At 38.3% G+C, this 23,203-nt stretch overlaps 1 protein-coding gene across 3 annotated transcripts in view; it reads left to right on the top strand.

Annotated features, from left to right (window-relative positions):
- COL25A1 (collagen type XXV alpha 1 chain) overlaps nt 1-23,203 on the top strand; it is a gene marked incomplete at both ends in the record, with an annotated part of 461,173 nt that overhangs the window by 226,369 nt on the left and 211,601 nt on the right. The gene's annotated exons all lie outside the window — the stretch shown is intronic.

Raw genomic sequence — 23,203 nt, 5'->3', positions numbered from 1 at the left:
TCATCGTCGTTTGGTTTTTGTTTTAGGTCTTGTGTGTCTAACGAGATCGTGAGCTCTTTTCAGGAAGAAACCATACGTACACAGTGCTGATAGCATAAGGCATTCTTGCCTATTCTTTGACTTAAAATATTTTAAAAGTCAACAACTGTTTTAGATATGCGCACCTTTATCTCAGAATGAAATATTCAGAGGACAATCGAGCTCGATCAAGTATCCAGGGGATTTATTTTATTTATAGGACTCCTTTTACACCTTGAATAGTAACAACTAACTTTGAAGCTTTCTGGTAGAACTTAAGAATTTTTAATGATGATTGTGTAATGAGGAGGCTGAATATGGAGAATAATTAATGATGTATGAACTGATCAAGTCATACATATTCACAACTATGCACGTGGATGGAATATAGGGAGTGTCAAAACTGATTAAGATCCTAATTTCCTCATTTTTGTTCACATTCAAATACAGATATGGAGAATCACTATAAATGAAAACTTATTCGATTGAAGATTTTACACAAAGCTCTTTGTGTAAGAAATTATTTTAATCATAGTGTACAATTGTCTTATTCAGGACACCTTCTTTTGTGTTTTGAAAGATATCTAATGAGCCCACTTATTGGCACATTAAAAATATGAGTCATTTTACTAAGGAGCATAAAATAGATTTCATGGTACCAGTTCCCTTTCTGAGCATCGTGGTTCCTTCTATATTTACTACAGTCAATATTTTCCTTGAAGGTATCATAATAAAATGCCATATTTTAAAACTGTTCTATTTTATGAAAAGCTCTTGTGGGAGCAAGTTGCAAAAGAAAAGAACTCAAATTCTTCTTTGAAATTACCCTCTTCCTCATAATCTAAAGTTGTAACTCTTGAACTTTCACCCTTGATAGTTCCAGAGTTCCTGGTCTACTTCATCAAGGATCTTTCATAAGTCCTTTAAGGATAACTGGCACTTGTAGCTAGTCTTAGACATATTATTTATTGGCCTCTGACACACATCCAAACCTTGGTGTGCTTTGAGGTTCCCATCTTGATTAGAACAAAAGATGCTAGAAAGAAAGCCAATAAGATTTTAGTATATGTTTTCTTTGTTATTTAAGGCCCTAAGAGTGTGAGTCTACCAAAATAAAAGCCTTTCTATTTTTTTTAAACTTTATATTAGTTCATATACAGCGTAGAAAAGAAACTCAACTTCCAAAGTTAAAATCGTATGTCTTGGACTGGCCCTTCTGCAGTTTCATTGGAAAATGTTTGCTTGCTGTGTGATGGAAATAGCAGCAGTGAAGTACCAGAATTATTATGAAATCATATGGGGAAACATTTTATTCATAGAAATCTGCTCATAATGCTTTTGTATTCTAGGGAATTTGCCTGTCAGGATGAATCTGAGATTTAACTGTAAGGAAACTACTGTGTTTGTTTTGAAGGAGGCAATGAAACTCTGTGGGGTGGTTGAGAGATTTCAAGTATCTTTTTTAATGGCCAAATGGGACTTGATTTTCTGGTGAAGATTGCACTTCTATGAGAGACCAACCATTATCCTAACCTGCATTGAGATTTGTTCCCAGTTAGTTTAACAAGATAATTTGACATTTTGTAGAGCACTTTTCATATGCATGACATCTCAAATACATCATAGCATTGAACAAATTAATTCCTTATATAGGCAAATAGCAGCTCCTCCTTCAACTATGGTGCGAGGTATGAAATGCCATTCCTATTGCTATTTAGGAAACCAAGAATAATGATAAAAGAATTGTGTGCTGTTACTTAACAACTCTGTTAAAATGATTATTAAGCTGGTAGTGATATTGCAAGAAGGCAGAATTTATATCACAACCGAATCAATTCATGGCTATGTTGGAAAAAAAGATTGGAGGAGAACAATGGGCCAAATATATGATAGGGAAAAAGGATAGTCCTATATTATGTCTTCTTGAAATTAAATTTAAGTAAGGAGATAACAAAAGTGATGAAAGACCAGAGATTAGGCAAAGGAGACTCTTATGCATGGATAGAGACTTGGGGTTGAGTAATAGTGGGACTAGGTTTTCCAGTGTTACTGAACAGAACTTGGATCTGCTCACCCACCGCATAGCAAAGCTGCTCTGTTGACACCGGGTTGTGGCGAAGGAAAGTATAACATTTATTGCAGGCTGCCAAGCAAGGAGAACAGGCAGCTCATGCTCAAAAGACCTGAACTTCCAGGTGGCTTTCAGGGAAGGTTTTTTTTGTTTGTTTGTTTTTGTTTGTTTGTTTGTTTTTGCGGTACGCAGGCCTCTCACAGTTGTGGCCTCTCCCGTTGCGGAGCACAGGCTCCGGACGCGCAGGCTCAGCGGCCATGGCTCACGGGCCTAGCTGCTCTGCGGCATGTGGGATCTTCTCGGACCAGGGCACGAACCCGTGTCCCCTGCATTGGCAGGCGGACTCTCAACCACTGCACCACCAGGGAAGCCCTCAGGGAAGGTTTTTAAAGGCAACATTTGGGATGAGAGTTGCAGCTTGTGGGCTTTCTTCTGATTGGTTGGTGGTGAGGTATCAGGGTGAAGTTTCAGGAATCTTAATCATCAACATGGTTCCAAGCAGTCTGGGGTCTAGTGCCTGTGGTCAGCATGCTGTCACCATCCTCTACCTGGGTGGGGGATGGGGGGTATCTTATTTTCTGCAGAACAACTCAAAGATATGTCAGATTGTTATGTATATCCCTTGAGGAGGAACTCAAGACTGTTTTATCACCGAACTATTTTCTTTTCCTTTTTTCTGCATTCCCTTACTTCCCTAATTACTAACTGCTTGAGTCTGCTCTTTGGAAATCAGGGAAGGCCTAGGACGCTAAAGCCTTTTTTCTACAAACAAGAAGTGGGGGTCATGGAGGGGCTTTTGTACCCAGGAGGGCCCTGCAGGGTCCTGCTCGGTTTCACTGGTGGGAAAACCTGGTCTTTTGGGCCAGTATACTTCCTTCCATATTTATATGGAAGCTTATTGATCAGAAGAATTGCACAATGAAAATATATTAGAATAATTACCCCAGTACTTGTGTGCAGATGGATTTGATAGAGACCAATAAGAATTCAGAGCTGAAGAGCAAAGACCCAAGCTATCTGAGGTAGATATTCTCTACACTTTGTAGATGAAGAAACAGGTTGTATAAGGTTAATCTGTCTAAAGTCACAAAACTAGTGTGTTGCAGAGTCAGGTTCAAACATATGTCCCTATGGCTTATTAAAAACCAAAATCCAACCTAGTACATTTTAAAGATGTTTATTGACTTTATTCAACAATTCATGAATCAGGCAGCATCTCCTCTAGTAGATAGAAAGGAGCTCTGAGCAACTGTACAAAATGAAAGCTTTTATAGGCAGAAGGGAGTGGGAACAAGGAAGTTATACTAGACAAGAAAGTGGGTTGGTTATTGCAAGTTTACTTTCCTTTAGGGGATGGCAGGGGTCTATCAGGCAGATTACCTAACTAGTACTAATTAGACTATTCCTCATTGACTGGTTAAAGATTCCATTTCTGGGAGAGACTGAAACTGTACTTAAGTCTCGATGGGGGTTTAGCATAAGCAACTCCATTTTGGGCCCGTTGTCTTGTTTATAACAAGGCTGATTTTAAAAATTGTACTGTGCTGTTTTTTAACCAGAAGAAATATTACAAAACTGTTATTGTTATTTTATCTTTTAAAAAACATAGTCATCCGTTTAACTAACATTTAAATATGTGCCAGGTGCTGGGAACAAAATAGTGAACAAGACAGACACTATCCCTTATTTCTAAAAGATCAATATTTTTCTTATTTGTCTCATTCTACATACTCATATGTAAAAGACCTGTTACAATTGATGCGCGTGCTGTAGTTAACAATACTGTATTGTACATTTAAAATTTTGTTAAGAGGATAGATCTCATGTTAAGTGTTCTTACTGTCAAAAAAAAAAAAACTGTCATGCATTGTGTTAGAGTATATTAACTGAGCATATACATAAATATGTGCTATCACATCCCACTAGGTTAACTGTGAATGTTTTCAGTGTATGGAGAGAGAACAGTTCCTTTTTAGTTTTATAAAATAAAAGTTTATCAGCTTTTGGCCAGTGATTTCTCATGGTTACTTTACATTTAAAATGAGAAGCCAAAAATAAGCTTATAAATTGGAATTCTAAACAGAGGCTTTCCGAAACACTCATGACCCTGTTCTTTCTGAGTTTATTTAAAGCTCCTAGTTTCCTTAATGGAATCTGTCTGTGTTTATATCAGAAAATAGAGTGATCCATATAGTGTGCTTGGTAAATGAGCCTGTCTTTAGTTTTAGAATTCACAATTTAGGAGTCGGACTTTCTGGGTATAAATGGCTAATCCACCACTTACTAGATGTGTGATGTTGAGAAAGTCACTTAACCTCTTTATATCATCACCTTCCAAAATTATATTGCGATCACACAATTAGTATAAATAAATGGAACAATGCATGGGCAGTGCCAGGTGAGTGATGAACACTTTTCCTTTTTATTATGTCCAAGTATTCTGTGTTTCCCCCCCCCCCCATGTGGTCATCAGGTTTGCTGACTTCCGTGGACAGCCTCTTATTCTCTCTCTCTTGTTCTCATTGCTTTAGTACACTGTGCCTTCATGCTTGTTTCATCAGGTCCAGACATCCATGTTGCCCTTTCCCTCTGAAGTACTCCTACTACTTCGGTGGTTTCATCTTGACTTTTTGTTTACTCACTCTCTATCACTAATTTTCAGTGTTAAGCCAGATCTGTTATGATTATTTTTCCTATTGGTGACTAATTTTGGCAATATACATCAATAATTAACTTAGCACCAGCTTGAAGACATGTGGGCCATTTACATGTGTGTATTGGTGTATGTGCTGCTGCCGTGTTTAAGTCATCCATCAGCTATTTGGCAAAAGTTTGCGACATTGCAAAGCCATTAGTGAAAACAGATCCCAGTTTCCATTAGTCCACTTTCTTTTCCAATTCCTGTAAGGAAGATTGTTTCAATCTCTGATAAGTTAAAAATTAACATTATTTAATTTATTGAGCATGTGACAAACAACATTCATCCATTGATCTTGTTATTTTTTTCTGTTAAAAGTTCTCTTTATCTCTTTATCTTTAAAAGATCTGTTTACCACTCTACATTCCATTAGAAACATGGAATCTAGAGAGCTCATTTAAATTTTTTTGCTAGCTTGGGAACTGAACTTTTTTTTCATGTTAATATATGACATTGTATAAGTAATAATCACTCATAAAATCTCACGAAGAAACAACTCATCTTTCCTATTTCCCAACCCCTACTCTCTGACAGCCCCCTCCCCTGCAAGTAGAAATTTTTTTTAAAAGCTGTCATGACAAATCCCCTGTAGGATCATAGGGTAAAACATTCTAGTACCGTAATAATGAAACACTTTATGTGTGGGAGAAGAATGATAGAAATAAAAACTGTGCCACATCAGAGCTCATTAAAGTTCAACGAACTGCAACACTGGTTATTTGTAGTCTTGAACAGTTTCTATTGAATATTCTACTATATTTATTATCTAAATATTGAAAACAACAATAAAGACAATTCCTCATTTGCTGGAATTCTACTTCCGGAAACAAAGCATCTATGCAAAGCTCAGAAAACGTTTCACTGCACTCAGTTTGGAAATCCCTTCCTTTTATTGTTTAAGTGCAGTCGTTTTCCAGTATGTTCTTGTAAGAGTCTCCGATTATCTCATAAATATGGTCATTTCCCCCTACTTATAAAATTTACAAATATTCTTGGGTAAATTTGAAATGCTTCATTTAAGCCTAGCCCAAGCAAGAACTGAACTTACAGTGAGATGACTGGGAAGGAGAAAGTTTAGAAGGCAATTTTGGCCCATTGGCCTATCTTCACAGAGTAGAAACTCAACCATCTGAAAAATAACCCTAATGATCGAGCAATGTCAAGAGTTAGAGTCACCACAATTCTGATGTAAGTTACTTTGATTTATTTAAAATATTTTCATCACAATTGCTAAAATTTCTCTTTATTTAAAATTGGAAAAATATAGAAATAGGTAAAACAAGAGTCCTGCTCTCAATATATTTCATGAGAAAATAAAAACATACTCTGCCAGAAGAGTATGCCTTGCCGCTTAAGGACTTTCCTAATGAGCAGTATATTCTAGAATAACTAGTCCGTTTTCTTCTAAACTAGTGGCTATTAACCATTTTGGCTACTACGCCAAAGAATCACAGGCATACCTCAGAGATACTGTGGGTTCAGTTCCAGATCACCACAATAAAGCAAATATCACATAAAGCTAGTCACACGAATTTGTTGGTTTCCCAGTGCATATAAAAGTTATGTTTATACCATACTATAGTCTATTAAGTGTACAACAACATTATATCTAAAAAAAAGCATATACCTTAATTTAAAAACATCTTATTGCTAAAAATTGCTAACCATTATCTGAGCCTTCAAGGAACAAGTCATAGTAGTAATGTTAAAAATCACTGACCACAGGGGCTTCCCTGGTGGCGCAGTGGTTGAGAATCTGCCTGCTAATGCAGGGGACACGGGTTCGAGCCCTGGTCTGGGAGGATCCCACATGCCACGGAGCAACTGGGCCCGTGAGCCACAACTACTGAGCCTGCGCGTCTGAAGCCTGTGCTCCGCAACAAGAAAGGCTGCAATAGTGAGAGGCCCGCGCACCGCAATGAAGAGTGGCCCCCGCTTGCCGCGACTGGGGAAAGCCCTCGCACAGAAATGAAGACCCAACACGGCAAAAATAAATTAATTAAAAAAAAAAAAAATCACTGACCACAGATCGCCACAGCAAACATAATAATAATGAGAAAGTTTGGAATGTTGCAAGAATTACCAAAATGTGACACAGAGACGAAGTGAGCAAATGCTTTTGAAAAAAATAGCGCTGATAGACTTGCTTGACACAGGGTTGCCACAAAATTTTAATTTGTAAAAAATGTAGTATTTGTGAAGAACAATAAAATGAAGCACAATAAAACAAGGTATGCACATTTTGTATTTTACGTTTAAAGCAATGCACACATACCTATCCACCCATTTGGCTTTAGGTGGCCTAACATGTACACTGTTATTGTACTCAAACTTAGTAACCACTTTTTCTCTTTTTGTGCCTTCCATGAGTCACATTGTTTTATCCTCAGCTGAACACATTTTCTGCATATACTTTATGTTTTACAAGTTTTACTTGGAATTGTCAAAAAGTTCCTGGTATGAAAGCTAGAAAATAAACATGTTTATGAAAAGAATATTCATAGAGTTACCTTAAAGATTTGGTATCTTTATTTGATTTTTTAAAATCCCCTATAGAATTTGACAAAACAAATTTAATTACTAATCTTAGGGTGCCAGTACATTATAGATATGCATAGCCTATTAAAATTATGGTGTGGCCTGGTTAGGGTATGAAAATAAAAATTTTACCACTTCATATTTGTTGTTTGTAACTAAGATACTAGTGAACTATTTTTGCTAACGAACTATTCATTGTTATATTTTTTATTACTCTGATAACTTGTAAGAATAGAATCCCTGAAAGATTTGTTAGTATGTCTCTTATGTTGTTTAAAAACAAGGGAAATACTTCTACAGCTTTTCAGTTGAACTCATTGGCTTTAAAATAAGTACTGTATATCTGGAAAATACTCTGTAGTGAGAGTTATGGAGCTTGTCTATTGTAAACTTAAATTATTACCTATTCTTTATTACGATCAACTTTCTTTTATAAACTGATATTGCACAGAGATTAAAAACTTGAGGAAATTTGAAACAAAAACACACATAAAAGATATTTAAAACAAACAAGTCCGTGTTATGTATAGTGGAATACCTGCTCATTTAAAGTATCTTGGGAAATGAAACTCCTGAATAAGAAAAATTATTTCTCTGAAAAATTAATGTGGTATGAAATAACGTTGGCATGCATCAAATAGCCCATAGGCCAAATTTCTTTAAAGGTTCAAGTGATAAGCCCTGTGCCAGTTGCTAGGGACATAAGGATGAACAAGGGAATCCCTACCTTCCAGAGCTTACAGTCTAGTGGGAGACTGTAACAAGTAATAACATATCTGTCTAAGTAGCCATGTTATAAGAATATGAGGCAGGCCATTGGTAAAATGAAGCAGTTTGGGAAGTTTGCACTGGCTGTGTCCAGTCTCTCAGGAACTCACATGCAGTGTGAGTTCAAAAAGGAGGGGCAATGTAGTGAGTCAAAGAGCACTGAGCTTGGAATCAGGAAGCTGGTGTCTGCTGTGTGGGACCTTCCGCAGGTTGTTTTCACCTCTCTTGGCTTTCATTTTACGTTTGCAAGAATATGATTTATAAACTCGTTTCAGCCAACAAACTTTCACTGCAAATGGTTGCAATTCAATATGGCAAATTGGAGCTGCTCTGGTAGTCACTATGAAGTACAGGGTGAAAACCTTTGGGCTGTATCACCTCCTGGGGATGTTTTAGTACAGACATTTTATGAGTATGGAGAATATAAATTTTAGCTAATATTCTACTTCTACAAGGCATCTGCTGTTTAAACCTTTTACTTCTAGCTGTGGAATGCAAAGCTTTGGTCTATGCTGAAAGAATTTCAGGCATTAAGCAAGTAAGCAGGTGGGAGGACTTTGGGGAAGGCTCTGAAATTCAACTGTGCCTCCTTGTAAGGTTAATCCGGAAGATCTGAAGGTAAACCTGGCTTAGTCTTCTGAAGTAACTGGATGATGGGGGACGATGGATGGTTCAGAAAGGATGATCCGCAGTCTCCTCTGTGTCCAGACAGGTTCCTCCCTCCCCAGGGCCATCTGCAGCTGTTGGAGGCCTATTCCTGGGGTTGGTTGGGGTGGAGGGGCATGCTAGCTTTGTACACATTTCTCCTTTAGGCCTCCGTACCCCAGCATTTATTTTCCCCTGGGGTTTCTCTATCTGCTCATCGCTTCTTACTCGCTCTTTCCCTGCCTGACCACAAGCTGAGCCACTTGCTCTTTCTTTGCCTTAACATTTCCATTTTTCTGACTCCAGAATTGTGGATAAGAGTATGGTTGGCTCTTTGTATCCACAGGGTCTGTGGATTCAACCAATCACAGATGGAAAAGATTAGGAAAAAAATTCCAGAAACTCCCAAAAAGCGAAACTTGAAGTTGCTGCACACTGGCGACTATTTACATAGCATTTACATTGCATTACGTAGTGAAAGTGATCTAGAGCTGATTTATTGAGTTGTTTTTTTTTTTTTTGCTGTATGCGGGCCTCTCGCTGCTGTGGCCTCTCCCGTTGCGGAGCACAGGCTCCGGACGCGCAGGCTCAGCGGCCATGGCTCACGGGCGCAGCCACTCCGCGGCATGTGGGATCTTCCCGGACCGGGGCACGAACCCGTGTCCCCTGCAGCGGCAGGCGTACGCTCAACCACTGCGCCACCAGGGAAGCCCAATCTAGAGCTGATTTAAAGTATGCAGGAGGATGTGCGTGGGTTATATGCAAATACTATACCATTTCATGTAGGGAGATTGAGAATTCAAAGATTTTGGTATCCAAGCAGGGTCCTGGAACCAATTCCCCCGTGGATACCAAGGTATGACTGTATTTGCTTTTTGTAATATTTACTGTTGTTTGAGGTATTTTATAGTATTTTCTCTGATGTCCTTAAAGAATCTCTCTGCTTCTGGAGATGAAACTTCTGATAAGAAGTTTTAGCCTTTTATTAAGGTATGTAGAATTGTTTAGAAGTCTTACTATTTTTATTGACAGTATGACAGTAATATAGCATAGAAATAGTTTATAAGCCTTGCTGCAATAATGAAAAATAAAGGAAATAGTCAGTTAACATAATGTATAAAGCACTTTACCATTTTCACCCTCAAGATAATCATATAAACGGGGTAGAGTTAGTACTATTTATCAGATTTTTTGGCACACCAAAATCAAAGAGGTTAATTGGAAGTTAGCTCAATTTACACATTAGTGAGAACTTATATCTTTTAACTCTTTGTTCCATATTCTTTTTATTATACTAAATTGCCTCTTTGAATATGACAATTGGAAGGTAATGTTAATCTCCCACAGTTTTTTCACGTACATATTCAGCGTTTCTTATCAGATACTCAAATATATTATGATCACTTAATGACTAAATATAAAAAGAGAATCTAAATAAAACAAAAGGGGGAGCTAATATTTATTTTGCCCTTAGTTTGTGCGTTTACATGTGTTCATTACCTTCTTCATGGAAATTCAGTCAGGAATTAATTCCCCAATGACTTGTGTCATTAGTGACCATTAGGTCATTTGTGTAACAAGATGGCTACATTTCTCTCTGTTCTCAGGTTTTTATGACAATAGACCTAAGCACAGTCACCCAAGGCATGAGCCTTTCCTTTGTCTCTTCTTTTTTAAACTGTTGTACTGAAGTATGATTGACATGTAAAATAGTTGTATATGTGTGTGTGTGTATATATATATATATATATATATAAATAAATATATAAAATATATATATATATAAATATATATATATAAATAAAACGAATACAACCTGATGAGCTTGGGATAAGTATACATCCATGAAACCATCACCATCATCAAGGCATAGACAATCCATCATCTCCCAAAGTTTCTCCCACCCCCTCCATTATTATTATCATTTTGTGGTAAGAATACAACATAAGATGTACCCTTTTAGCAAATTTTAGCAATGTATTATTAGCTATAGGCACTATGCTGTATGGTGGATCTCCAGAATTTATTTATCTTGCATAATTAAAACTTTGTACTCCTTGACCATAACCTCTCCATTTGCCCCCAGTCCCTGGCAACAACCATTCTACTCTCTGCTTCTATGAGTTCGACTGTTTTAGATTCCACACATAAATACAGCTGTACAGTATTTGTCTTTCTGTTTCTGGCTTATTTCACTTAGCATAATACCCTTCAGGTCCATCCATGTTGTTGCAAATGGCAGGATTTCCTTCTTTTTTAAGGATAAATAATTTTCCATTGCATGTGTGTATATACCATCATTTATCCATCATTCATCTGTTGATGGACATTTAAGTTGTTTCCATGTCTCAGTTATTGTGAAAAATGCTGCAGTGAACCTGGGACTGCAGGTATCTCTTTTAGATCCTGATTTCAATTTTTTTGGATAAATACCCAAAAGTGGGATTTCTGGATCATATGGTAGTTCTAGTTTTAATTTTCTGAGGAACCTCCATACTGTTTTCCATAGTGGCTGGCTGCACCAATCTATGTTCTCACCAACAGTGTAAGAGGGTTCTCTTTTCTCTAACCCTCACAAACACTTATCCTTTTTTTTTTTTTTTTAACTAATAGCCATCCTAACAGGTGTGAAGTGATACTTCACTGTGGTTTTGATTTGCATTTTTCTGATGATTAGTGATATTGAGCACCCTTTCACATATCTGTTGGCCGTGTGTACGTCTTTTTTGGAAAAATGTCTATTCAGGTCTTTTGCCCATTTTTTAATTGGATTATTTGTTTTTCTGCTATTGAGTTGTAGGGGTTCCTTATATATTTCAGAACGTAGGTTGAGATTTTTTAGTTTGATGTAATCCCACTTGTTTATTTTTGCTTTCGGTGTCATATCGAAAAAATCATTGTAAGGCCAATGTCAAGGAAATTTTCCCCTATGTTTTCTTCTAGGAGCTTTATGGTTTCAGCATTTATGTTTAAGTTTGTAATCCATTTTTAGTTGATTTCTTCCCTTTGTTTCTATCCATCTTATTTCTTCTCTCCAAAAAAGCAGACATAGCAGAAATGTGCATTGAAATAGAAAGCATAAGGTAAAACCAAAACAAAATACCCAGCCAATTATGAATCCTGAAACTTTTCTTGAATGCCTCCTGTGTGTTTAATTGCAAATGTTTTTAAGAGGTAAAAATATTTTTAAATACAAATAGAATTCCAGTAAAAAAAATCTCTTCTCAGAGTACCTAGAAAATTTATATTTAAGCTCAGCTTAAAATTCTACTAGGAGTGGAGAGGAATAAACAGACCCAAGTCATAGGGGAAATGACAGAATTTGGTAATTGGTCTGATAAACCAGAAAAGGCTATTCTAGGTACCTGCAATAACTACCCACCCCCAAGACCATGGGAAGACCCATATATAGGCATATGTTTATTTCTAGGCACATTTCTAACCTTAGAGAATAGCCTTATCACAGGTAGGTACACCATTAGTGAGAAGTAGAGTGTTCCAACATAATTACTTGTGGGTCAAAAGAACTGGCTTGGCTTAAGACACCTTGCTATGATGTGATTTGATGACCTTGATCTGTCTGCAATTGAGGTTGTTGACCCTGGTCTTTAAAGCATTGCTATTATGGCTCATTTTTACTAATTTCTATCTCAGGATGACAGTTTGCACCATCTTGCAAGCAAAAACTCTCTCTGAGGCTGCACAGTATCAGTTGTCGTGAATTCTCTTATCATGAAGATCAATCTGGTTTTATAGACTCCCTCTGTTTTCTATAATTTATTCTTTTTTTTTAAACATCTTTATTGGAGTATAATTGCTTTGCAATGGTGTGTTAGTTTCTGCTTTATAACAAAGTGAATCAGTTATACATATACTTATGTTCCCATATCTCTTCCCTCTTATATCTCCCTCCCTCCCTCCCTCCCTATCCCACCCCTCTAGGTGGTCACAAAGCACCAAGCTGATCTCCCTGTGCTATTCGGCTGCTTCCCACTAGCTAGCTATTTTATGTTTGGTAGTGTATATATGTCCATTGCCACTCTCTCCCTTTGTCACAGCTTACCCTTCCCCCTCCCCATATCCTCAAGTCCATTCTCTAGTAGGTCTGTGTCTTTATTCCTGTCTTGCCCCTAGGTTCTTCATGACATTTTTTTCCCTTAAATTCCATGTATATGTGTTAGCATACAGTATTTGTCTTTCTCTTTCTGACTTACTTCACTCTGTATGACAGACTCTAGGTCCATCCACCTCACTACAAATAACTCAATTTCGTTTCTTTTTATGGCTGAGTAATATTCCATTGTATATATGTGCCACATCTTCTTTATCCATTCATCTGTTGATGGACACTTAGGTTGCTTCCATGTCCTGGCTATTGTAAATAGAGCTGCAATGAACATTTTGATCCATGACTCTTTATGAATTATGGTTTTCTTAATTTCACTTTCAGATTTTTCATCATTAGTGTATAGGAATGCTAGAGATTTCTGTGCATTAATTTTGTATCCTGCTACTTTACCAAATTCATTGATTAGGTCTAGTACTTTTCTAGTAGCATCTTTAGGATTCTCTATGTGTAGTACCATGTTATCTGCAAACAATGAAAGCTTTAATTCTTCTTTTCCGATTAGGATTACTTTTATTTCTTTTCCTTCTCTGATTGCTGTGGCTAAAACTTCCAGAACTATGTTGAATAATAGTAGTGAGAGTGGGCAAACTTGTCTTGTTCCTGATCTTAGTGGAAATGGTATCAGTTTTTCACCATTGAGACGATGTTGGCTGTGGGTTTGTCATATATGGCCTTTATTATGTTGAGGAAAGTTCCCTCTATGCCTACTTTTTGGAGGGTTTTTATTATAAATGGGTGTTGAATTTTGTTGAAAGCTTTCTCTGCATCGATTGAGATGATCATATGGTTTTTCTCCTTCAATTTGTTAATGTGGTGTATCACATCGATTTATTTGCATATATTGAAGAATCCTTGCATTCCTGGGATAAACTGCACTTGATCATGGTGTATGATCCTTTTAATGTGCTGTTGGATTCTGTTTGCTAGTAGTTTGTTATGGAGTTTTGCATCTATGTTCATCAGTGATATTGGCCTGTAGTTTTCTTTCTTTGTGACATCTTTGTTTGGTTTTGGTATCAGGGTGATGGTGGCCTCGTAGAATGAGTTTGGGAGTGTTCCTCCCTCTGCTATATTTTGGAAGAGTTTGAGAAGGATAGGTCTTAGCTCTTCTCTAAATGTTTTAGAGAACTCGCCTGTGAAACCATCTGGTCCTGGGCTTTGGTTTGTTGGAAGATTTTTTTTTTTTCTTTTCGCGGTACGCGGGCCTCTCACTGTTGTGGCCTTTCCCGTTGCGGAGCACAGGCTCTGGACGTGCAGGCTCAGCAGCCATGGCTCATGGGCTCTGCCGCTCCGCAGCATGTGGGATCTTCCCGGACCGGGGCCTGAACCCGTGTCGCCTGCATCGGCAGGCGGGCTCCCAACCACTGCGCCACCAGGGAAGCCCTGTTGGAAGATTTTAAATCACAGTTTCAATTTCAGTGTTTCTGATTGGTTTGTTTATATTTTCTATTTCTTCCTGGTTCAATCTCAGAAGGTTGTGCATTTCTAAGAATTCGTTGGGCTTTCCTTGTGGCGCAGTGGTTGAGAGTCTGCCTGCTGATGCAGGGGACATGAGTTCATGCCCCGGTCCGGGAAGAACCCATATGCTGCGGAGTGGCTAGGCCCGTGAGCCATGGCCACGGAGCCTGTGCGTCCGGAGCCTGTGCTCTGCAACGGGAGAGGCCACAACAGTGAGAGGCCCGCATACCGCAAAAAAAAAAAAAAAAAAGAATTTGTCCATTTCTTCCAGGTTGTCCATTTTATAGGCATAGAGTTGCTTGTAGTAATCTCTCCGGATCCTTTGTAATTCTCCAGTGTCAGTTGTTGCTTCTCCTTTTTCATTTCTACTTCTGTTGATTTGAGTCTTCTCCCTTTTTTTCTTGATGAATCTGGATAATGGTTTATCAATTTTGTTTATCTTCTCAAAGAACCAGCTTTTAATTTTATTGATCTTTGCTATTGTTTCCTTCATTTCTTTTTCTTTTATTTCTGATCTGATATTTATGATTTCTTTCCTTCTGCTAACCTCAGGGTTTTTTTGTTCTTCTTTCTCTAATTGCTTTAGGTGCAAGGTTAGGTTGTTTATTTGAGATGTTTGTTGTTTCTTGAGGTAGGATCGTATTGCTATAAACTTCCCTCTTAGAACCGCTTTTGCTGCATCCCATAGGTTTTGGGTCGTCGTGTTTTCATTGTCAGTTGTTTCTAGGTATTTTCTGATTTACTCTTTGATTTCTTCAGTGATCTCTTGGTTATTAAATAGTGTATTATTTAGCCTCCATTTGCTTGTATTTTTTACAGATTTTTTCCTGTAATTGATATCTAGTCTCACAGTGTTGTGGTTGGAAAATATACTTGATATGATTTCAATTTTCTTAAATTTACCAAGGCTTGATTTGTGACCCAAGATATGATCTATCCTGGAAAATGTTCCATGAGCACTTGAGAAGAATGTGTATTCTGTTGTTTTTGGATGGAATAGCCTATAAATATCAGTTAAGTCCATCTTGTTTAATGTGTCATTTAAAGCTTGTGTTTCCTTATTTATTTTCATTTTGGATGTTCTGTCCATTGGTGAAAGTGGGCTTTTAAAGTCCCCTACTATGATTGTGTTACTGTCGATTTCCCCTTTAATGGCTGTTAGTATTTGCCTTATTTATTGAGGTGCTCCTATGTTGGGTGCATAAATCTTTACAATTGTTATATCTTCTTCTTGCATTGATCCCTTGATCATTATGTAGTGTCCTTCTTTGTCTCTTGTACTAGTCTTTATTTTAAAGTCTATTTTGTCTGATATGAGAATTGCTACTCCAGCTTTCTTTTGATTTCCATTTGCATGGAATATCTTTTTCCATCCCCTCACTTTCAGTCTGTATGTGTCCCTAGGTCTGAAGTGGGTCTCTTGTAGACAGCATATATATGGGTCTTGTTTTTGTCTCCATTCAGCCAGCCTATGTCATTTGGTTGGAGCATTTACATTTCAGGTAATTATCGATATGTATGTTCCTATTTCTGTTTTCTGAATTGTTTTGGGTTTGTTATTGTAGGTCTTTTCCTTCTTTTGTGTTTCCTGCCTAGACAATTTCCGTTTTCTGAATTGTTTTGGGTTTGTTGTTGTAGGTCTTTTCCTTCTTTTGTGTTTCCTGCCTAGACAATTTCCTTTAGCATTTGTTGTAAAGCTGGTTTAGTGGTGCTGAATTCTCTTAGCTTTTGCTTGTCTGTAAAGGTTGTAATTTCTCCATCAAATCTGAATGAGATCCTTGCTGGGTAGAGTAATCTTGGTTGTAGGTTTTTCTCCTTCATCACTTTAAATATGTCCTGCCAGTCCCTTCTGGCTTGCAGAGTTTCTGCTGAAAGATCAGCTGTTAACCTTTCGGGGATTCCCTTGTGTGTTATTTGTTGTTTTTCCCTTGCTGCTTTGAATATTTTTTCTTTGTATTTAATTTTTGATAGTTTGATTAATATGCGTCTGGGCATGTTTCTCCTTGGATTTATGCTGTATGGGACTCTCTGTGCTTCCTGGACTTGATTAACTATTTCCTTTCCCATATTAGGAAAGTTTTCAACTATAATCTCTTCTAATATTTTCTCAGTCCCTTTCTTTTTCTGTTCTTCTTCTGGGACCCCCATAATTCGAATGTTGGTGTGTTTAACATTGTCCCAGAGGTCTCTGAGACTGTGCTCAGTTCTTTTCATTCTTTTTTCTTCATTCTGCTCTGCAGTAGTTATTTCCACTACTTTATCTTCCAGGTCATTTATCCATTCTTCTGCCTCAGTTATTCTGCTATTGATCCATTCTAGAGAATTTTTAATTTCATTTATTGTGTTGTTCATCATTGTTTGTTTGCTCTTTAGTTCTTTTAGGTCCTTGTTAAACATTTCTTGTATTTTCTCTATTCTATTTCCAAGATTTTGGATCAGTTTTACTATCATTACTCTGAATTCTTTTTTAGGTAGTCTGCCTATTTCCTCTTCATTTGTTAGGTCTGATGGGTTTTTACCTTGCTCCTTCATCTGCTGTGTGTTTTTCTGTCTTCTCATTTTGCTTAACTTTCTGTGTTTGGGGTCTCCTTATTGCAGGCTGCAGATTCATAGTTCCCATTGTTTTTGGTGTCTGTCCCCAGTGGCTAAGGTTGGTTCAGTGGGTTGTGTAGGCTTCCTGGTGGAGGGGACTCTTGCCTGTGTTCTGGTGGATGAGCCTAGATCTTGTCTTTCTGGTGGGCAGGTCCACGTCTGGTGTTGTGTTTTGGTGTGTCTGTGGCCTTATTATGATTTTAGGCAGCCTCTATGCTAATGGATGGGGTTGTGTTCCTGTCTTGCTAATTGTTTGGCATAAGGTGTCCAGCACTATAGCTTGCTGGTCATTGAGTGAAGCTGGGTCTTGGTGTTGAGATGGAGATCTCTGGGAAATTTTCGCTGTTTGATATTATGTGGAGCTGGGAGGTCTCTTGTAGACCAGTGTCCTGAAGTTGGCTCTCCCACTTTAGAGGCACAGCCCTGATGCCTGGCTGGAGCAACAAGAGCCTTTCATCCATGTGGGTCAGAATAAAAGGGAGAAAGAAAGAAAGAAAGGAAGGGAGGGAGGGAGAGAGGGAGGAAGGAAAGAAGGAAGGAAAGAAAGAAAAGAAAGAAGATAAAATGAAATAAAATAAAGTAAAATAAAATAAAGTTATTAAAATAAAAGTAATTATTAAGGAAAAAATTTTAAAAAGTAAAAAAAAAAAACAAAAACAGACGGACAGAACCCTAGGGCAAATGGTCAAAGCAAAGCTATACAGACAGAATCAGACACAGAAGCATACACATACACACTCACAAAAAGAGAAAAAGGGAAAAAAGTATATATCTTTGCTCCCAAAGTCCACCTCCTCAATTTGGGATGATTCGTTGTCTATTCAGGTATTCCACAGATGCAGGATACATCACGTTGATCGTGGAGATTTAATCCACTGCTCCTGAGGCTGCTGGGAGAGATTTCCCTTTCTTCACACAGCTCCCAGGTTCAGCTTTGGATTTGGACCCGCCTCTGCGTGTAGGTTGCCAGAGGGCATCTGTTCTTCGCTCAGAAGAACGAAGGGGGCTCTGGCTCACTCAAGCCGGGGGGAGGGAAGAGTACGGATGCTGGGCGAGCCTGCGACGGCAGAGGCTGGTGTGACGTTGCACCAGCCTGAGGTGAGCCGTGCGTTCTCCCAGGGAAGTTGTCCCTGGATCCTGGGACCCTGGCAGTGGTGGGCTGCACAGGCTCCCAGGAGGGGAGGTGTGGATAGTGACCTGTGCTTGCACACAGGCTTCTTGGTGGCAGCAGCAGCAGCCTTAGCATTTCATGCCCGTCTCTGCTGTCCACGCTGATAGCCACGGCTCGCGCCTGTCTCTAGAGGTCGTTTAGGCGGTGCTCTGAATCCCCTCAACTCGCTCACCCCGAAACAATGGTCTCTTGCCTCTTCGGCAGCTCCAGACTTTTCCCCGGACTCCCTCCTGGCTAGCCGTGGTGCACTAGTCCCTTCAGGCTGTGTTCTCGCAGCCAACCCCATCCGACCAAAGCCCGAGTCTCAACTCCCAGCCCCCGCCCTGCCCGGCAGGTGAGCAGACAAGCCTCTTGGGCTGGTGAGTGCTGGTCGGCCCTGATCCTCTGTGGGGGAATCTCTCCTCTTTGCCCTCTGCACCCCTGTTGCTGTGCTCTCCTCCGCCGCGCCGAAGCTCCCGCCTCCGCCACCCGCAGTCTCCGCCCGCGAAGGGGCTTCCTAGTGTGTGGAAACCTTTCCTCCTTCACAGCTCCCTCCCAGAGGTGCAGGTCCCGTCGCTATTCTTTTGTCTCTGTTTTTTCTTGTTTCTTTTGCCCTACCCAGGTACGTGGGGAGTTTCTTGCCTTTTGGGAGGTCTGAGGTCTTCTGCCAGCGTTCAGTAGGTGTTCTGTAGGAGTTGTTCCACATGTAGATGTATTTCTGATGTATTTGTGGAGAGAAAGGTGATCTCCGTGTCTTACTCTTCTGCCATCTTGAAGCTCCTCTATAATTTATTCTTTATTTCATAAATTCTCTGTTAGTTTTCACTTCCTCTGTTGCTGATAGCTTCTGCTTTTTCTCTTCCCATTCATATTCTTGAACGAGTTTCTTTTGCAGAGGCATGTCTTTCTGCTGAGAAAATTCACTTAGAATTTCTGCTGCACGGACCTGGCCAAATTCAGTGAATAAGAGTCAGGTTCCACCTTCTATATTTGTTCTTACAGCTCATGCCTGACTGACACTTCATCACTCAGTTTGGAATAGAAATGAGCACTATCTTTTTCTTTTACTTTCTTTTTTTTAAAAAATAGATCTTTATTGGTGTATAATTGCTTCACAATACTGTGTTAGTTTGTGTTGTACAGCAAAGTGAATCAGCCACATGCATACATATGTCCCCATATCCCCTCCCTCCCATCCTCCCTATCCCACCCCTCTAGGTCATCACAAAGCACTGAGTTGCTCTCCCTGTGCTATGCTGCTGCTTCCCACTAGCTATTTTACATTCGGTAGTGTATATATGTCGACGCTACTCTCACTTCACCCCAGCTTCCCCCTCCCACCCTGTTTCCTCAAGTCCATTCTCTATGCCTACATCTTTATTCCTACCCTGCAACTAGGTTCATCAGTACCTTTTTTTTTTTTTTTTGATTCCATATATATGCGTTAGTATACGGTATTTGTTTTCCTCTTTCTGACTTACTTCACTCTGTATGACAGACTCTAGGTCCATCCACCTCACTTCAGGTAACTCAATTTCCTTTCTTTTTATGGCTGAGTAATATTCCATTGTATATATGGGAACATCTTTTTCAACTACTGTTAGCTATTGTTAACATCGGTTTTGTCTGGGAAATATCTATCATTTGTCTTTTCTTCTTTTTCACTCTGGTGATCCGCCAGCTGCCCATTGTCAAATTCATCCCATGTATATAATTTTTAAATTATTTTTGCCTTTAAATTCAGGAGTGATATCAAATTATCTCATCTGCAAAGTAGACTTTTTCAAAACTTCTATTTATTTTCTTTGTAAGCAAGATCTTTATGTGTTACTGCGAGTTTTGTATAATTTATTAGTTCACAAGCTCAATATAATGCTCACTTCAGTCTTCTGTTTCTTATAGCAATTATAACATGCTCTTCTCAAATCAAGTATTTTCTTGTAAATCCAATAGGGTTTGGATTCCCATCTTCTCATAACTTAGTTTAGCTTAATTTTTTCTCTCAAATATTATGAAATTCTGTGGAAAACCTTGTCATATTCAATAGATATCTGTCTTACCAAGTATCTTTTCAGTTTCCTTCGGTTTTATTTTTCTCAACTCTCAATATAACGAGCAAATTTCCCACAGCATTTGATTCATTTCTTAAATTGAATATTTAAGGCAGACATGTTCCTTTTTTTTTTTTGACATGGCTTACGGGATCTTAGTTCCCTAACCAGGATCGAACCTGGGCCAACGGCAGTGGAAGGGCTGAGTCCTAACCACTGGACCACCAGGGAATCCCTTTAACTTTGTTTCTTGGTTTCTTCAAAAATATCATTGCTTCTCTGATCATTTTTTATAATCTGATATCTTTTAAATTTTTAAAAAGTTTATTTTAAATCATTTTTAAACATTTATGTAATCTATTGTTTTTACTTGATAGATTCTACTATTTGAAAGGAATATTCATCAGGAGGAAAGTGACAAGCTAATTCCAATAAACAAACATAATTATAGGTTTCTAAGGCTTTTCCTAAAAATCAGTTCTGGGCCCTCTGGCACCTTTGTTGTGGATGAGACAGCAGTCAGTTAGGTATCTTCCATTGTAATCTTCCCACTGGTAGTTCTTAACATTTTCTCTTTATCCATGAATATTTCTAAGTTTCTCCTTTGTGTTTAAGTGTGATTTATTTTTACTTGCCACTTGGAGTATAAGTTCAATCTTAGGTCTCCTAAGTTCAATTCTAGAATATTCTTATCTATTATCTCTTAAACAAAGTCTTCTCTATCATTTCTTTTGAGTTCTTTTATAAGTAAAAATTTTCTTCTTAACATAGATGGATAGATAGATACATAGATACATAGACAGACAGATAGATGATAGATAGATAGATAGATAGATAGTAGATAGAGTCATTCTGTTTGGGCTGCTATAACAAAATACCACAGGCTGCATGGCTTATAAACAACAAAAATTTATTTCTCACAGTTCAGGAGGCTGGGACATCTAAGATCAAGGTTTCGGCATGGTCACCTTCAGGTAAGGGCCCTCTTCCTGGTTCGTAGCTGGAGTCTTTTCACTGTGTCATCACATAGTGGAAGGGGCTAGGGGTCTCTGTGGGGTCTTTTTTATAAGCCCCATTCTTGAGGTCTCCAGCTTCATGATTTAAGCAACTCCCAAAGACCCCACTCCCCAAATTATCATCTTTGGGAGTTAGAATTTCAACCTGTGAATTTGCGGGACATGTACATTCAGACTACAGTGGATAGTCAGATACATAGATAGATACTCAATCTGTCTCTCTGGGCTGCATTCTACATCTTCCATGACTGTTCCTTCTTCAACCATATCCAGGCTAGCATTTAACTGATTTATCTTTTTTTTAAATTTCAATCACATTTTCAAGATTTCTAAAGGGTTCTCTTTCATATCCACTTGTTCTTTTTTTCCCTTGTTTACATTCAAAATCCCTTGCTCTTTAATGGGTGTTACTTCTTCATTTATCTCTTAAAGCATAATTAACATACTAATCTTCGTCTGATGATTTCTTAAAATTAATTAATTTTACCTAGGAAGAATTCATGATCTTATTATTTAGTGCTACCTTTCTTAGCATTAGATTTCTTCATATGTTTTGGAACTTTGACTTCTATACTCATTGTGAGTAGGAGGTTTTTAGTGTGTGTGTGTGTGTGTGTGTGTGTGTGTGTGTGTGTAGTTTTCTCTCTGTGTGTGTCTGCCTTTCTTTCCTCTATACTCACCTTTTCTTACCTAATCATTTTATGTCTGTCTTTACCTGACCTCCCAGCTTTCTAGACCAGAGTTGTCTTAAAATGATATTTCAGGACTCCTGTCGCAGATTTATGTTTGGAATATCACAGAATCAGGCATCAAACCAGCAGATGCTTACTTCATTTTCTGATTGAGAGTTTATATCTATATTCTCCGGCCTTTAAGCCAGAGATCCAGATTTTTTTTAAAGCTTCTCTAGCATTTATAAGCCCCCAGCTTTAAGAAGTGAGTCTGAATCTGATTAGAGAATTTTTGAGTATTTATTCTTCAGGGATAGAACCCATAGCCACCATTTCTACTTCTAGAACCAGAGCCAGGCAAGCTCATAGTTTATCCCTGCTCTCCACTTTCCAGTTCTGGTACATTTCTGGCCTGTGGACATGCCCATGTGTTTTTTGAATGCAAATACTTTTAAATGTTTTTCTCTTTTTATAACTGACCATGTGTTTAGAGTAGAAGGAACAAATCAGAGCACAAACTCATTGTGCCGCCTTCACAACATATACTACTAACGAATTTTTCATGTGTGTTATTTTAGTCTTTTCAACTTCTTTGCTTCTTCAGAGCAGATATACATCTTGTACATGACCTATAGTCCCTACTGTGCAGACCACAGACATCATAAGTATCTAGTTGTTGCTAAACAATTCTTAAAGTAATTTTGTAATATAAAAAAATCTGATTCCTAATCCAAAGGACATTGTATATTATATATCAGAATTTGTCAATATATACCTGTGTCTGTGTATGTTTGAGCATGTGTATAAATGTATATTTTTCATACCTATTAGGATTCCACTGGGTTTATTTACCTATTTATATGATTCTCCTTCTGCTCTCAGTCTGGCCAAGGATAACTTGAGTGTGATGAAAATCTCCCTTTATTTCAGAACACAGAAGGAAACCTGAAATTTCGAATGACAATTTTGGATTCTGCTACAAAGCCACTTCTCCTAATATTTTCAATTGATTTTATTGCTTGATTGTTTTTAACCTCTTACAAAACACAGATGGCCAGATTTACTCTGTGTAAGGGCTTGCAGGGAAACTAACCTGGCCCACTGATGCTTCTATTTCTCATGATAGTGTTTCCATATGGAAGTCGGTAGCTCAGGATCACATTAAGAGTCAACTGGGTGCCAACGCCTGTGCCTTGAACTTTCTAGAGTTTAGAAGTCATCAGTCCAACTTTGCAACTCATTCTTCAAAACCAAGCAGTTCTGTATTTTCCTTGGCCTCTTTCTCCCAGCAAATATTTTAAGACCTCAATTCTCACTGTGGGCTAATTATTCTCTTCTATTTGCTGGGATCATAATTCAGCGGGAGCTATTCCTAACCAAGGAAATGAGGGCAGAAAT

This window comes from Grampus griseus (genome assembly GCF_964374135.1).
Source record: "Grampus griseus genome assembly, chromosome: 4".
NCBI classification, from domain to species: domain Eukaryota; kingdom Metazoa; phylum Chordata; class Mammalia; order Artiodactyla; family Delphinidae; genus Grampus; species Grampus griseus.
The sequence above is the reverse complement of the archived record's forward strand: the minus strand, read 5'-3'. Positions and strand labels throughout refer to the sequence as shown.